Genomic DNA, 15150 nt, shown 5'->3' with positions numbered 1-15150 from the left:
TTTCCAGATTTCATCTGAGGATATTTCCTTTTTCACCATAGCCCTCTATGGGTTTCCAAATATCACTTTGCCAATTCCACAAGAACTGTCTTAGCGAAAGGCTTCTTGAGGGGAAAGCTGTAACTCTGTGAGATGATTTCACAGAGCACAACGAAGTTTCTCAGAAAGCTTCTTTCTCTTTGTTATCGGAGGATATTTCCTTTGGCCCTATAGTCTTCAAAGGGATCCGAAATATCTGTTCTCAGATTCAACAGAAATAAGGCTTGCAAAGAGATCCACGAAATACAGATGTAACTCTGTGAGATGAATTAACAGAACACTAAGCAGTTTCTAAGAAAGCTTCTTTCCAGATTTCCTCTGAGGATATTTCCTTTTTCACCATAGCCCTCTATGGGCTTCCAAATATCACTTTTCCAATTCCAGAAGAACAGTATTAGCGAAAGGCTTCTTGAGGGGAAAGCTGTAACTCTGTGAGATGATTTCACAGAACACAACGAAGTTTCTCAGAAAGCTTCTTTCTCTTTGTTATCGGAGGATATTTCCTTTGGCCCTATAGTCTTCAAAGTGATCCGAAATATCTGTTCTCAGATTCAACAGAAATAAGGCTAGCAAAGAGATCCTCGAAATACAGATGTAACTCTGTGAGACGAATTAAGAGAACACTAAGCAGTTTCTCAGAAAGCTTCTTTCCAGATTTCATCTGGGGATATTTCCTTTTTCACCATAGCCCTCTATGGGCTTCCAAATATCACTTTGCCAATTCCACAAGAACTGTCTTAGCGAAAGGCTTCTTGTTGGGAAAGCTGTAACTCTGTGAGATGATTTCACAGAACACAACGAAGTTTCTCAGAAAGCTTCTTTCTCTTTGTTATCGGAGGATATTCCCTTTGGCACTATAGTCTTCAAAGGGATCCGAAATATCTGTTCTCAGATTCCACAGAAATAAGGCTAGCAAAGAGATCCACGAAATAAAGATGTAACTCTGTGAGATGAATTAACAGAACACTAAGCAGTTTCTCAGAAAGCTTCTTTCCAGATTTCATCTGAGGATATTTCCTTTTTCACCATAGCCCTCTAAGGGCTTCCAAATATCACTTTGCCAATTCCACAAGAACTGTATTAGCGAAAGGCTTCTTGAGGGGAAAGCTGTAACTCTGTGAGATGATTTCACAGAACACAACGAAGTTTCTCAGAAAGCTTCTTTCTCTTTGTTATCGGAGGATATTTCCTTTGGCACTATAGTCTTCAAAGGGATCCGAAATATCTGTTCTCAGATTCCACAGAAATAATGCTAGCAAAGAGATCCACGAAATAAAGATGTAATTCTGTGAGATGAATTAACAGAACACTAAGCAGTTTCTCAGAAAGCTTCTTTCCAGAATTCCTCTGAGGATATTTCCTTTTTCACCATAGCCCTCTATGGGCTTCCAAATATCTCTTTTGCAATTCCACAAGAACTGTCTTAGCGAAAGGCTTCTTGTGGGGAAAGCTGTAACTCTGTGAGATGATTTCACAGAACATAACGAAGTTTCTCAGAAAGCTTCTTTCTCTTTGTTATCGGAGTATATTTCCTTTGGCCCTATAGTCTTCAGAGGGATCCGAAATATCTGTTCTCAGATTCAACAGAAATAAGTCTAGCAAAGAGATTCACGAAATACAGATGTAACTCTGTGAGATGAATTAACAGAACACTAAGTAGTTTCTCAGAAAGCTTCTTTCCAGATTTCCTCTGAGGATATTTCCTTTTTCACCATAGCCCTCTATGGGCTTCCAAATATCACTTTGCCAATTCCAAAAGAACTGTCTTAGCGAAAGGCTTCTTATGGGGAAAGCTGTAACTCTGTGAAATGATTTCAGAGAACACAACGAAGTTTCTCAGAAAGCTTCTTTCTCTTTGTTATCGGAGGATATTTCCTTTGGCCCTATAGTCTTCAAAGGGATCGGAAATATCTGTTCTCAGATTCCACAGAAATAAGGCTAGCAAAGAGATCCACGAAATACAGATGTAACTCTGTGAGATGAATTAACAGAACACTAAGCAGTTTCTCAGAAAGCTTCTTTCCAGATTTCCTCTGAGGATATTTCCTTTTTCACCATAGCCCTCTATGGGCTTCCAAATATCACTTTGCCAATTCCACAAGAACTGTCTTAGCGAAAGGCTTCTTGTGGGGAAAGCTGTAACTCTGTGAGATGATTTCACAGAACACAACGAAGTTTCTCAGAAAGCTTCTTTCTCTTTGTTATCGGAGGATATTTCCTTTGGCCCTATAGTCTTCAAAGGGATCCGAAATATCTGTTCTCAGATTCAACAGAAATAAGGCTAGCAAAGAGATCCACGAAATACAGATGTAACTCTGTGAGATGAATTAACAGAACACTAAGCAGTTTCTCAGAAAGCTTCTTTCCAGATTTCATCTGGGGATATTTCCGTTTTCACCATAGCCCTATATGGGCTTCCAAATATCACTTTCCCAATTCCAAAAGAACTGTCTTAGCGAAAGGCTTCTTGAGGGGAAAGCTGTAACTCTGTGGGATGATTTCACAGAACACAACGAAGTTTCTCAGAAAGCTTCTTTCTCTTTGTCATCGGAGGATATTTCCTTTGGCCCTATAGTCTTCAAAGGGATCCGAATTATCTGTTCTCAGATTCCACAGAAATAATGCTAGCAAAGAGATCCACGAAATACAGATGTAACTCTGTGAGATGAATTAACAGAACACTAAGCAGTTTCTCAGAAAGCTTCTTTCCAGATTTCATCTGAGGATATTTCCTTTTTCACCATAGCCCTCTATGGGCTTCCAAATATCACTTTGCCAATTCCACAAGAACTGTCTTAGCGAAAGGCTTCTTGAGGGGAAAGCTGTAACTCTGTTAGATGATTTAACAGAACACAAAGAAGTTTCCCAGAAAGTTTCGTTCTCTTTGTTATCGGAGGATATTTCCTTTGGCCCTATAGTCTTCAAAGGGATCCGAAATATCTGTTCTCAGATTCCACAGAAATAAGGCTAGCAAAGAGATCCACGAAATACAGATGTAACTCTGTGAAATGAATTAACAGAAGACTAAGCAGTTTCTCAGAATGCTTCTTTCCAGATTTCCTCTGAGGATATTTCCTTTTTCACCATAGCCCTCTATGGGCTTCCAAATATCACTTTGCCAATTCCACAAGAACTGTCTTAGTGAAAGGCTTCTTGAGGGGAAAGCTGTAACTCTGTGAGATGATTTCACAGAACACAACGAAGTTTCTCAGAAAGCTTCTTTCTCTTTGTTATCAGAGGATATTTCCTTTGGCCCTATAGTCTTCAAACGGATCCGAAATATCTGTTCTCAGATTCCACAGAAATAAGGCTAGCAAAGAGATCCACGAAATACAGATGTAACTCTGTGAGATGAATTAACAGAACACTAAGCAGTTTCTCAGAAAGCTTCTTTCCAGATTTCCTCTGAGGATATTTCCTTTCTCACCATAGCCCTCTATGGGCTTCCAAATATCACTTTGCCAATTCCACAAGAACTGTCTTAGCGAAAGGCTTCTTGTGGGGAAAGCTGTAACTCTGTGAGATGATTTCACAGAACACAACGAAGTTTCTCAGAAAGCTTCTTTCTCTTTGTTATCGGAGGATATTTCCTTTGGCCCTATAGTCTTCAAAGGGATCCGAAATATCTGTTCTCAGATTCCACAGAAATAAGGCTAGCAAAGAGATCCACGAAATACAGATGTAACTCTGTGAGATGAATTAACAGAACACTAAGCAGTTTCTCAGAAAGCTTCTTTCTAGATTTCATCTGGGGATATTTCCTTTTTCACCATAGCCCTCTAAGGGCTTCCAAATATCACTTTGCCAATTCCACAAGAACTGTCTTAGCGAAAGGCTTCTTGAGGGGAAAGCTGTAACTCTGTGAGATGATTTCAGAGAACACAACGAAGTTTCTCAGAAAGCTTCTTTCTCTTTGTTACTGGAGAATATTTCCTTTGGCCCTATAGTCTTCAAACGGATCCGAAATATCTGTTCTCAGATTCCACAGAAATACGGCTAGCAATGAGATCCACGAAATGAACATGTAATTCAGTGAGATGAATTAACAGAACACTAAGCAGTTTCTCAGAAAGCTTCTTTCCAGATTTCCTCTGCGGATATTTCCTTTTTCACCATAGCCCTCTATGGGCTTCCAAATATCACTTTGCCAATTCCATAAGAACTGTCTTAGCGAAAGGCTTCTTGTTGGGAAAGCTGTAACTCTGTGAGATGATTTCACAGAACACAACGAGATTTCTCAGAAAGCTTCTTTCTCTTTGTTATCAGAGGATATTCCCTTTGGCCCTATAGTCTTCAACGGGATCCGAAATATCTGTTCTCAGATTCCACAGAAATAAGGCTAGCAAAGAGATCCACGAAATAAAGATGTAACTCTGTGAGATGAATTAACAGAACACTAAGCAGTTTCTCAGAAAGCTTCTTTCCAGATTTCATCTGAGGATATTTCCTTTTTCACGATAGCCCTCTAAGGGCTTCCAAATATCACTTTGCCAATTCCACAAGAACTGTCTTAGCGAAAGGCTTCTTGTGGGGAAAGCTGTAACTCTGTGAGATGATTTCACAGAACACAACGAAGTTTCTCAGAAAGCTTCTTTCTCTTTGTTATCGGAGGATATTTCCTTTGGCCCTATAGTCTTCAGAGGGATCCGAAATATCTGTTCTCAGATTCAACAGAAATAAGGCTAGCAAAGAGATCCACGAAATACAGATGCAACTCTGTGAGATGAATTAACAGAACACTAAGCAGTTTCTCAGAAAGCTTCTTTCCAGATTTCCTCTGAGGATATTTCCTTTTTCACCATATCCCTCTATGGGCTTCCAAATATCACTTTGCCAATTCCAAAAGAACTGTCTTAGCGAAAGGCTTCTTGTGGGGAAAGCTGTAACTCCGTGAGATGATTTCACAGAACACAACGAAGTTTCTCAGAAAGCTTCTTTCTCTTTGTTATCGGAGGATATTTCCTTTGGCCCTATAGTCTTCAAAGGGATCCGAAATATCTGTTCTCAGATTCAACAGAAATAAGGCTAGCAAAGAGATCCTCGAAATATAGATGTAACTCTGTGAGATGAATTAACAGAACACTAAGCAGTTTCTCAGAAAGCTTCTTTCCAGATTTCATCTGGGGATATTTCCTTTTTCACCATAGCCCTCTATGGGCTTCCAAATATCACTTTGCCAATTCCACAAGAACTGTCTTAGCGAAAGGCTTCTTGAGGGGAAAGCTGTAACTCGGTGAGATGATTTCACAGAACACAACGAAGTTTCTCAGAAAGCTTCTTTCTCTTTGTTATCAGAGGATATTTCCTTTGGCCCTATAGTCTTCAAACGGATCCGAAATATCTGTTCTCAGATTCCACAGAAATAAGGCTAGCAAAGAGATCCACGAAATACAGATGTAACTCTGTGAGATGAATTAACAGGACACTAAGCAGTTAATCAGAAAGCTTCTTTCCAGATTTCCTCTGAGGATATTTCCTTTCTCACCATAGCCCTCTATGGGCTTCCAAATATCACTTTGCCAATTCCACAAGAACTGTCTTAGCGAAAGGCTTCTTGTGGGGAAAGCTGTAACTCTGTGAGATGATTTCACAGAACACAACGAAGTTTCCCAGAAAGTTTCGTTCTCTTTGTTATCGGAGGATATTTCCTTTGGCCCTATAGTCTTCAAAGGGATCCGAAATATCTGTTCTCAGATTCCACAGAAATAAGGCTAGCAAACAGATCCACGAAATACAGATGTAACTCTGTGAAATGAATTAACAGAAGACTAAGCAGTTTCTCAGAAAGCTTCTTTCCAGATTTCCTCTGAGGATATTTCCTTTTTCACCATAGCCCTCTATGGGCTTCCAAATATCACTTTGCCAATTCCACAAGAACTGTCTTAGCGAAAGGCTTCTTGAAGGAAAGCTGTAACTCTGTGAGATGATTTCACAGAACACAACGAAGTTTCTCAGAAAGCTTCTTTCTCTTTGTTATCGGAGGATATTTCCTTTGGCCCTATAGTCTTCAAAGGGATCCGAAATATCTGTTCTCAGATTCCACAGAAATAAGGCTAGCAAAGAGATCCACGAAATACAGATGTAACTCTGTGAAATGAATTAACAGAAGACTAACCAGTTTCTCAGAAAGCTTCTTTCCAGATTTCATCTGGGGATATTTCCTTTTTCACCATAGCCCTCTATGGGCTTCCAAATATCACTTTGCCAATTCCACAAGAACTGTCTTAGCGAAAGGCTTCTTGAGGGGAAAGCTGTAACTCTGTGAGATGATTTCACAGAACACAACGAAGTTTCTCAGAAAGCTTCTTTCTCTTTGTTATCAGAGGATATTTCCTTTGGCCCTATAGTCTTCAAACGGATCCGAAATATCTGTTCTCAGATTCCACAGAAATAAGGCTAGCAAAGAGATCCACGAAATACAGATGTAACTCTGTGAGATGAATTAACAGAACACTAAGCAGTTTCTCTGAAAGCTTCTTTCCAGATTTCCTCTGAGGATATTTCCTTTCTCACCATAGCCCTCTATGGGCTTCCAAATATCACTTTGCCAATTCCACAAGAACTGTCTTAGCGAAAGGCTTCATGTGGGGAAAGCTGTAACTCTGTGAGATGATTTCACAGAACACAACGAAGTTTCTCAGAAAGCTTCTTTCTCTTTGTTATCGGAGGATATTTCCTTTGGCCCTATAGTCTTCAAAGGGATCCGAAATATCTGTTCTCAGATTCAACAGAAATAAGGCTAGCAAAGAGATCCTCGAAATACAGATGTAACTCTGTGAGATGAATTAACAGAACACTAAGCAGTTTCTCAGAAAGCTTCTTTCCAGATTTCATCTGGGGATATTTCCTTTTTCACCATAGCCCTCTATGGGCTTCCAAATATCACTTTGCCAATTCCACAAGAACTGTCTTAGCGAAAGGCTTCTTGAGGGGAAAGCTGTAACTCTGTGAGATGATTTCACAGAACACAACGAAGTTTCTCAGAAAGCTTCTTTCTCTTTGTTATCGGAGGATATTTCCTTTGGCCCTATAGTCTTCAAAGGGATCCGAATTATCTGTTCTCAGATTCCACAGAAATAATGCTAGCAAAGAGATCCTCGAAATACAGATGTAACTCTGTGAGATGAATTAACAGAACACTAAGCAGTTTCTCAGAAAGCTTCTTTCCAGATTTCATCTGGGGATATTTCCTTTTTCACCATAGCCCTATATGGGCTTCCAAATATCACTTTGCCAATTCCACAAGAACTGTCTTAGCGAAAGGCTTCTTGAGGGGAAAGCTGTAACTCTGTGAGATGATTTCACAGAACACTAAGCAGTTTCTCAGAAAGCTTCTTTCTCTTTGTTATCGGAGGATATTTCCTTTGGCCCTATACTCTTCAAAGGGATCCGAAATATCTGTTCTCAGATTCCACAGAAATAATGCTAGCAAAGAGATCCACGAAATACAGATGTAACTCTGTGAGATGAATTAACAGAACACTAAGCAGTTTCTCAGAAAGCTTCTTTCCAGATTTCATCTGAGGATATTTCCTTTTTCACCATAGCCCTCTATGGGCTTCCAAATATCACTTTGCCAATTCCACAAGAACTGTCTTAGCGAAAGGCTTCTTGAGGGGAAAGCTGTAACTCTGTGAGATGATTTCACAGAACACAACGAAGTTTCTCAGAAAGCTTCTTTCTCTTTGTTATCGGAGGATATTTCCTTTGGCCCTATAGTCTTCAAAGGGATCCGAATTATCTGTTCTCAGATTCCACAGAAATAATGCTAGCAAAGAGATCCACGAAATACAGATGTAACTCTGTGAGATGAATTAACAGAACACTAAGCAGTTTCTCAGAAAGCTTCTTTCCAGATTTCATCTGAGGATATTTCCTTTTTCACCCTAGCCCTCTATGGGCTTCCAAATATCACTTTGCCAATTCCACAAGAACTGTCTTAGCGAAAGGCTTCTTGAGGGGAAAGCTGTAACTCTGTTAGATGATTTAACAGAACACAAAGAAGTTTCCCAGAAAGTTTCGATCTCTTTGTTATCGGAGGATACTTCCTTTGGCCCTATAGTCTTCAAAGGGATCCGAAATATCTGTTCTCAGATTCCACAGAAATAAGGCTAGCAAAGAGATCCACGAAATACAGATATAACTCTGTGAAATGAATTAACAGAAGACTAAGCAGTTTCTCAGAATGCTTCTTTCCAGATTTCCTCTGAGGATATTTCCATTTTCACCATAGCCCTCTATGGGCTTCCAAATATCACTTTGCCAATTCCACAAGAACTGTCTTAGCGAAAGGCTTCTTGAGGGGAAAGCTGTAACTCTGTGAGATGATTTCACAGAACACAACGAAGTTTCTCAGAAAGCTTCTTTCTCTTTGTTACTGGAGAATATTTCCTTTGGCCCTATAGTCTTCAAACGGATCCGAAATATCTGTTCTCAGATTCCACAGAAATAAGGCTAGCAAAGAGACCCACGAAATACAGATGTAACTCTGTGAGGTGAATTAACAGAACACTAAGCAGTTTCTCAGAAAGCTTCTTTCCAGATTTCATCTGAGGCTATTTCCTTTTTCACGATAGCCCTCTATGGGCTTCCAAATATCACTTTGCCAATACAACAAGAACTGTCTTAGCGAAAGGCTTCTTGTGGGGAAAGCTGTAACTCTGTGAGATGATTTCACAGAACACAACGAAGTTTCTCAGAAAGCTTCTTTCTCTTTGTTATCGGAGGATATTTCCTTTGGCCCTATAGTCTTCAAAGGGATCCGAAATATCTGTTCTCAGATTCCACAGAAATAATGCTAGCAAAGAGATCCACGAAATAAAGATGTAATTCTGTGAGACGAATTAACAGAACACTAAGCAGTTTCTCAGAAAGCTTTTTTCCAGATTTCCTCTGAGGATATTTCCTTTTTCACCATAGCCCTCTATGGGCTTCCAAATATCTCTTTTGCAATTCCACAAGAACTGTCTTAGCGAAAGGCTTCTTGTGGGGAAAGCTGTAACTCTGTGAGATGATTTCACAGAACACAACGAAGTTTCTCAGAAATCTTCTTTCTCTTTGTTATCGGAGGATATTTCCTTTGGCCCTATAGTCTTCAGAGGGATCCGAAATATCTGTTCTCAGATTCAACAGAAATAAGGCTAGCAAAGAGATCCACGAAATACAGATGCAACTCTGTGAGATGAATTAACAGAACACTAAGCAGTTTCTCAGAAAGCTTCTTTCCAGATTTCCTCTGAGGATATTTCCTTTTTCACCATAGCCCTGTATGGGCTTCCAAATATCACTTTGCCAATTCCACAAGAACTGTCTTAGCGAAAAGCTTCTTGTGGGGAAAGCTGTAACTCCGTGAGATGATTTCACAGAACACAACGAAGTTTCTCAGAAAGCTTCTTTCTCTTTGTTATCGGAGGATATTTCCTTTGGCCCTATAGTCTTCAAAGGGATCCGAAATATCTGTTCTCAGATTCCACAGAAATAAGGCTAGCAAAGAGATCCACGAAATAAAGATGTAACTCTGTGAGATGAATTAACAGAACACTAAGCAGTTTCTCAGAAAGCTTCTTTCCAGATTTCCTCTGAGGATATTTCCTTTTTCACCATAGCCCTCTATGGGCTTCCAAATATCACTTTGCCAATTCCACAAGAACTGTCTTAGCGAAAGGCTTCTTGTGGGGAAAGCTGAAACTCTGTGAGATGATTTCACAGAACACAACGAAGTTTCTCAGAAAGCTTCTTTCTCTTTGTTATCGGAGGATATTTCCTTTGGCCCTATAGTCTTCAAAGGGATCCGAAATATCTGTTCTCAGATTCAACAGAAATAAGGCTAGCAAAGAGATCCTCGAAATACAGATGTAACTCTGTGAGATGAATTAACAGAACACTAAGCAGTTTCTCAGAAAGCTTCTTTCCAGATTTCATCTGGGGATATTTCCTTTTTCACCATAGCCCTCTATGGGCTTCCAAATATCACTTTGCCAATTCCACAAGAACTGTCTTAGCGAAAGGCTTCTTGAGGGGAAAGCTGTAACTCTGTGAGATGATTTCACAGAACACAACGAAGTTTCTCAGAAAGCTTCTTTCTCTTTGTTATCGGAGGATATTTCCTTTGGCCCTATAGTCTTCAAAGGGATCCGAATTATCTGTTCTCAGATTCCACAGAAATAATGCTAGCAAAGAGATCCTCGAAATACAGATGTAACTCTGTGAGATGAATTAACAGAACACTAAGCAGTTTCTCAGAAAGCTTCTTTCCAGATTTCATCTGGGGATATTTCCTTTTTCACCATAGCCCTATATGGGCTTCCAAATATCACTTTGCCAATTCCACAAGAACTGTCTTAGCGAAAGGCTTCTTGAGGGGAAAGCTGTAACTCTGTGAGATGATTTCACAGAACACTAAGCAGTTTCTCAGAAAGCTTCTTTCTCTTTGTTATCGGAGGATATTTCCTTTGGCCCTATACTCTTCAAAGGGATCCGAAATATCTGTTCTCAGATTCCACAGAAATAATGCTAGCAAAGAGATCCACGAAATACAGATGTAACTCTGTGAGATGAATTAACAGAACACTAAGCAGTTTCTCAGAAAGCTTCTTTCCAGATTTCATCTGAGGATATTTCCTTTTTCACCATAGCCCTCTATGGGCTTCCAAATATCACTTTGCCAATTCCACAAGAACTGTCTTAGCGAAAGGCTTCTTGAGGGGAAAGCTGTAACTCTGTGAGATGATTTCACAGAACACAACGAAGTTTCTCAGAAAGCTTCTTTCTCTTTGTTATCGGAGGATATTTCCTTTGGCCCTATAGTCTTCAAAGGGATCCGAATTATCTGTTCTCAGATTCCACAGAAATAATGCTAGCAAAGAGATCCACGAAATACAGATGTAACTCTGTGAGATGAATTAACAGAACACTAAGCAGTTTCTCAGAAAGCTTCTTTCCAGATTTCATCTGAGGATATTTCCTTTTTCACCCTAGCCCTCTATGGGCTTCCAAATATCACTTTGCCAATTCCACAAGAACTGTCTTAGCGAAAGGCTTCTTGAGGGGAAAGCTGTAACTCTGTTAGATGATTTAACAGAACACAAAGAAGTTTCCCAGAAAGTTTCGATCTCTTTGTTATCGGAGGATACTTCCTTTGGCCCTATAGTCTTCAAAGGGATCCGAAATATCTGTTCTCAGATTCCACAGAAATAAGGCTAGCAAAGAGATCCACGAAATACAGATATAACTCTGTGAAATGAATTAACAGAAGACTAAGCAGTTTCTCAGAATGCTTCTTTCCAGATTTCCTCTGAGGATATTTCCATTTTCACCATAGCCCTCTATGGGCTTCCAAATATCACTTTGCCAATTCCACAAGAACTGTCTTAGCGAAAGGCTTCTTGAGGGGAAAGCTGTAACTCTGTGAGATGATTTCACAGAACACAACGAAGTTTCTCAGAAAGCTTCTTTCTCTTTGTTACTGGAGAATATTTCCTTTGGCCCTATAGTCTTCAAACGGATCCGAAATATCTGTTCTCAGATTCCACAGAAATAAGGCTAGCAAAGAGACCCACGAAATACAGATGTAACTCTGTGAGGTGAATTAACAGAACACTAAGCAGTTTCTCAGAAAGCTTCTTTCCAGATTTCATCTGAGGATATTTCCTTTTTCACGATAGCCCTCTATGGGCTTCCAAATATCTCTTTTGCAATTCCACAAGAACTGTCTTAGCGAAAGGCTTCTTGTGGGGAAAGCTGTAACTCTGTGAGATGATTTCACAGAACACAACGAAGTTTCTCTGAAAGCTTCTTTCTCTTTGTTATCGGAGGATATTTCCTTTGGCCCTATAGTCTTCAGAGGGATCCGAAATATCTGTTCTCAGATTCAACAGAAATAAGGCTAGCAAAGAGATCCACGAAATACAGATGCAACTCTGTGAGATGAATTAACAGAACACTAAGCAGTTTCTCAGATAGCTTCTTTCCAGATTTCCTCTGAGGATATTTCCTTTTTCACCATAGCCCTCTATGGGCTTCCAAATATCACTTTGCCAATTCCAAAAGAACTGTCTTAGCGAAAGGCTTCTTCTGGGGAAAGCTGTAACTCCGTGAGATGATTTCACAGAACACAACGAAGTTTCTCAGAAAGCTTCTTTCTCTTTGTTATCGGAGGATATTTCCTTTGGCCCTATATTCTTCAAAGGGATCCGAAATATCTGTTCTCAGATTCCACAGAAATAAGGCTAGCAAAGAGATTCACGAAATACAGATGTACCTCTGTGAGATGAATTAACAGAACACTAAGCAGTTTCTCAGAAAGCTTCTTTCCAGATTTCCTCTGAGGATGTTTCCTTTTTCACCATAGCCCTCTATGGGCTTCCAAATATCACTTTGCCAATTCCACAAGAACTGTCTTAGCGAAAGGCTTCTTGTGGGGAAAGCTGTAACTCTGTGAGATGATTTCACAGAACACAACGAAGTTTCTCAGAAAGCTTCTTTCTCTTTGTTATCGGAGGATATTTCCTTTGGCCCTATAGTCTTCAAAGGGATCCGAAATATCTGTTCTCAGATTCAACAGAAATAAGGCTAGCAAAGAGATCCTCGAAATACAGATGTAACTCTGTGAGATGAATTAACAGAACACTAAGCAGTTTCTCAGAAAGCTTCTTTCCAGATTTCATCTGGGGATATTTCCTTTTTCACCATAGCCCTATATGGGCTTCCAAATATCACTTTGCCAATTCCACAAGAACTGTCTTAGCGAAAGGCTTCTTGAGGGGAAAGCTGTAAGTCTGTGAGATGATTTCACAGAACACAACGAAGTTTCTCAGAAAGCTTCTTTCTCTTTGTTATCGGAGGATATTTCCTTTGGCCCTATAGTCTTCAAAGGGATCCGAATTATCTGTTCTCAGATTCCACAGAAATAATGCTAGCAAAGAGATCCACGAAATACAGATGTAACTCTGTGAGATGAATTAACAGAACACTAAGCAGTTTCTCAGAAAGCTTCTTTCCAGATTTCATCTGAGGATATTTCCTTTTTCACCGTAGCCCTCTATGGGCTTCCAAATATCACTTTGCCAATTCCACAAGAACTGTCTTAGCGAAAGGCTTCTTGAGGGGAAAGCTGTAACTCTGTGAGATGATTTCACAGAACACAAAGAAGTTTCCCAGAAAGTTTCGTTCTCTTTGTTATCGGAGGATATTTCCTTTGGCCCTATAGTCTTCAAAGGGATCCGAAATATCTGTTCTCAGATTCCACAGAAATAAGGCTAGCAAAGAGATCCACGAAATACAGATGTAACTCTGTGAAATGAATTAACAGAAGACTAAGCAGTTTCTCAGAATGCTTCTTTCCAGATTTCCTCTGAGGATATTTCCTTTTTCACCATAGCCCTCTATGGGCTTCCAAATATCACTTTGCCAATTCCACAAGAACTGTCTTAGCGAAAGGCTTCTTGAGGGGAAAGCTGTAACTCTGTGAGATGATTTCACAGAACACAACGAAGTTTCTCAGAAAGCTTCTTTCTCTTTGTTATCAGAGGATATTTCCTTTGGCCCTATAGTCTTCAAACGGATCCGAAATATCTGTTCTCAGATTCCACAGAAATAAGGCTAGCAAAGAGATCCACGAAATACAGATGTAACTCTGTGAGATGAATTAACAGAACACTAAGCAGTTTCTCATAAAGCTTCTTTCCAGATTTCCTCTGAGGATATTTCCTTTCTCACCATAGCCCTCTATGGGCTTCCAAATATCACTTTGCCAATTCCACAAGAACTGTCTTAGCGAAAGGCTTCTTGAGGGGAAAGCTGTAACTCTGTGAGATGATTTCACAGAACACAACGAAGTTTCTCAGAAAGCTTCTTTCTCTTTGTTATCGGAGGATATTTCCTTTGGCCCTATAGTCTTCAAAGGGATCCGAATTATCTGTTCTCAGATTCCACAGAAATAATGCTAGCAAAGAGATCCACGAAATACAGATGTAACTCTGTGAGATGAATTAACAGAACACTAAGCAGTTTCTCAGAAAGCTTCTCTCCAGATTTCATCTGAGGATATTTCCTTTTTCACCATAGCCCTCTAGGGGTTCCAAATATCACTTTGCCAATTCCACAAGAACTATCTTAGCGAAAGGCTTCTTGAGGGGAAAGCTGTAACTCTGTGAGATGATTTAACAGAACACAAAGAAGTTTCCCAGAAAGTTTCGTTCTCTTTGTTACCGGAGGATATTTCCTTTGGCCCTATAGTCTTCAAAGGGATCCGAAATATCTGTTCTCAGATTCCACAGAAATAAGGCTAGCAAAGAGATCCACGAAATACAGATGTAACTCTGTGAAATGAATTAACAGAAGACTAAGCAGTTTCTCAGAATGCTTCTTTCCAGATTTCCTCTGAGGATATTTCCTTTTTCACCATAGCCCTCTTAGGGCTTCCAAATATCACTTTGACAATTCCACAAGAACTGTCTTAGCGAAAGGCTTATTGAGGGGAAAGCTGTAACTCTGTGAGATGATTTCACAGAACACAACGAAGTTTCTCAGAAAGCTTCTTTCTCTTTGTTATCAGAGGATATTTCCTTTGGCCCTATAGTCTTCAAACGGATCCGAAATATCTGTTCTCAGATTCCACAGAAATAACGCTAGCAAAGAGATCCACGAAATACAGATGTAACTCTGTGAGATGAATTAACAGAACACTAAGCAGTTTCTCATAAAGCTTCTTTCCAGATTTCCTCTGAGGATATTTCCTTTCTCACCATAGCCCTCTATGGGCTTCCAAATATCACTTTGCCAATTCCACAAGAGCTGTCTTAGCGAAAGGCTTCTTGTGGGGAAAGCTGTAACTCTGTGAGATGATTTCACAGAACACAACGAAGTTTCTCAGAAAGCTTCTTTCTCTTTGTTATCGGAGGATATTTCCTTTGGCCCTATAGTCTTCAAAGGGATCCGAAATATCTGTTCTCAGATTCAACAGAAATAAGGCTAGCAAAGAAATCCTCGAAATACAGATGTAACTCTGTGAGATGAATTAACAGAACACTAAGCAGTTTCTCAGAAAGCTTCTTTCCAGATTTCATCTGGGGATATTTCCTTTTTCACCATAGCCCTCTATGGGCTTCCAAA

The sequence above is a fragment of the Macaca nemestrina genome, chromosome 14, assembly GCF_043159975.1.
Source record: "Macaca nemestrina isolate mMacNem1 chromosome 14, mMacNem.hap1, whole genome shotgun sequence".
NCBI classification, from domain to species: domain Eukaryota; kingdom Metazoa; phylum Chordata; class Mammalia; order Primates; family Cercopithecidae; genus Macaca; species Macaca nemestrina.
Note: the sequence above shows the minus strand (reverse complement) of the source record.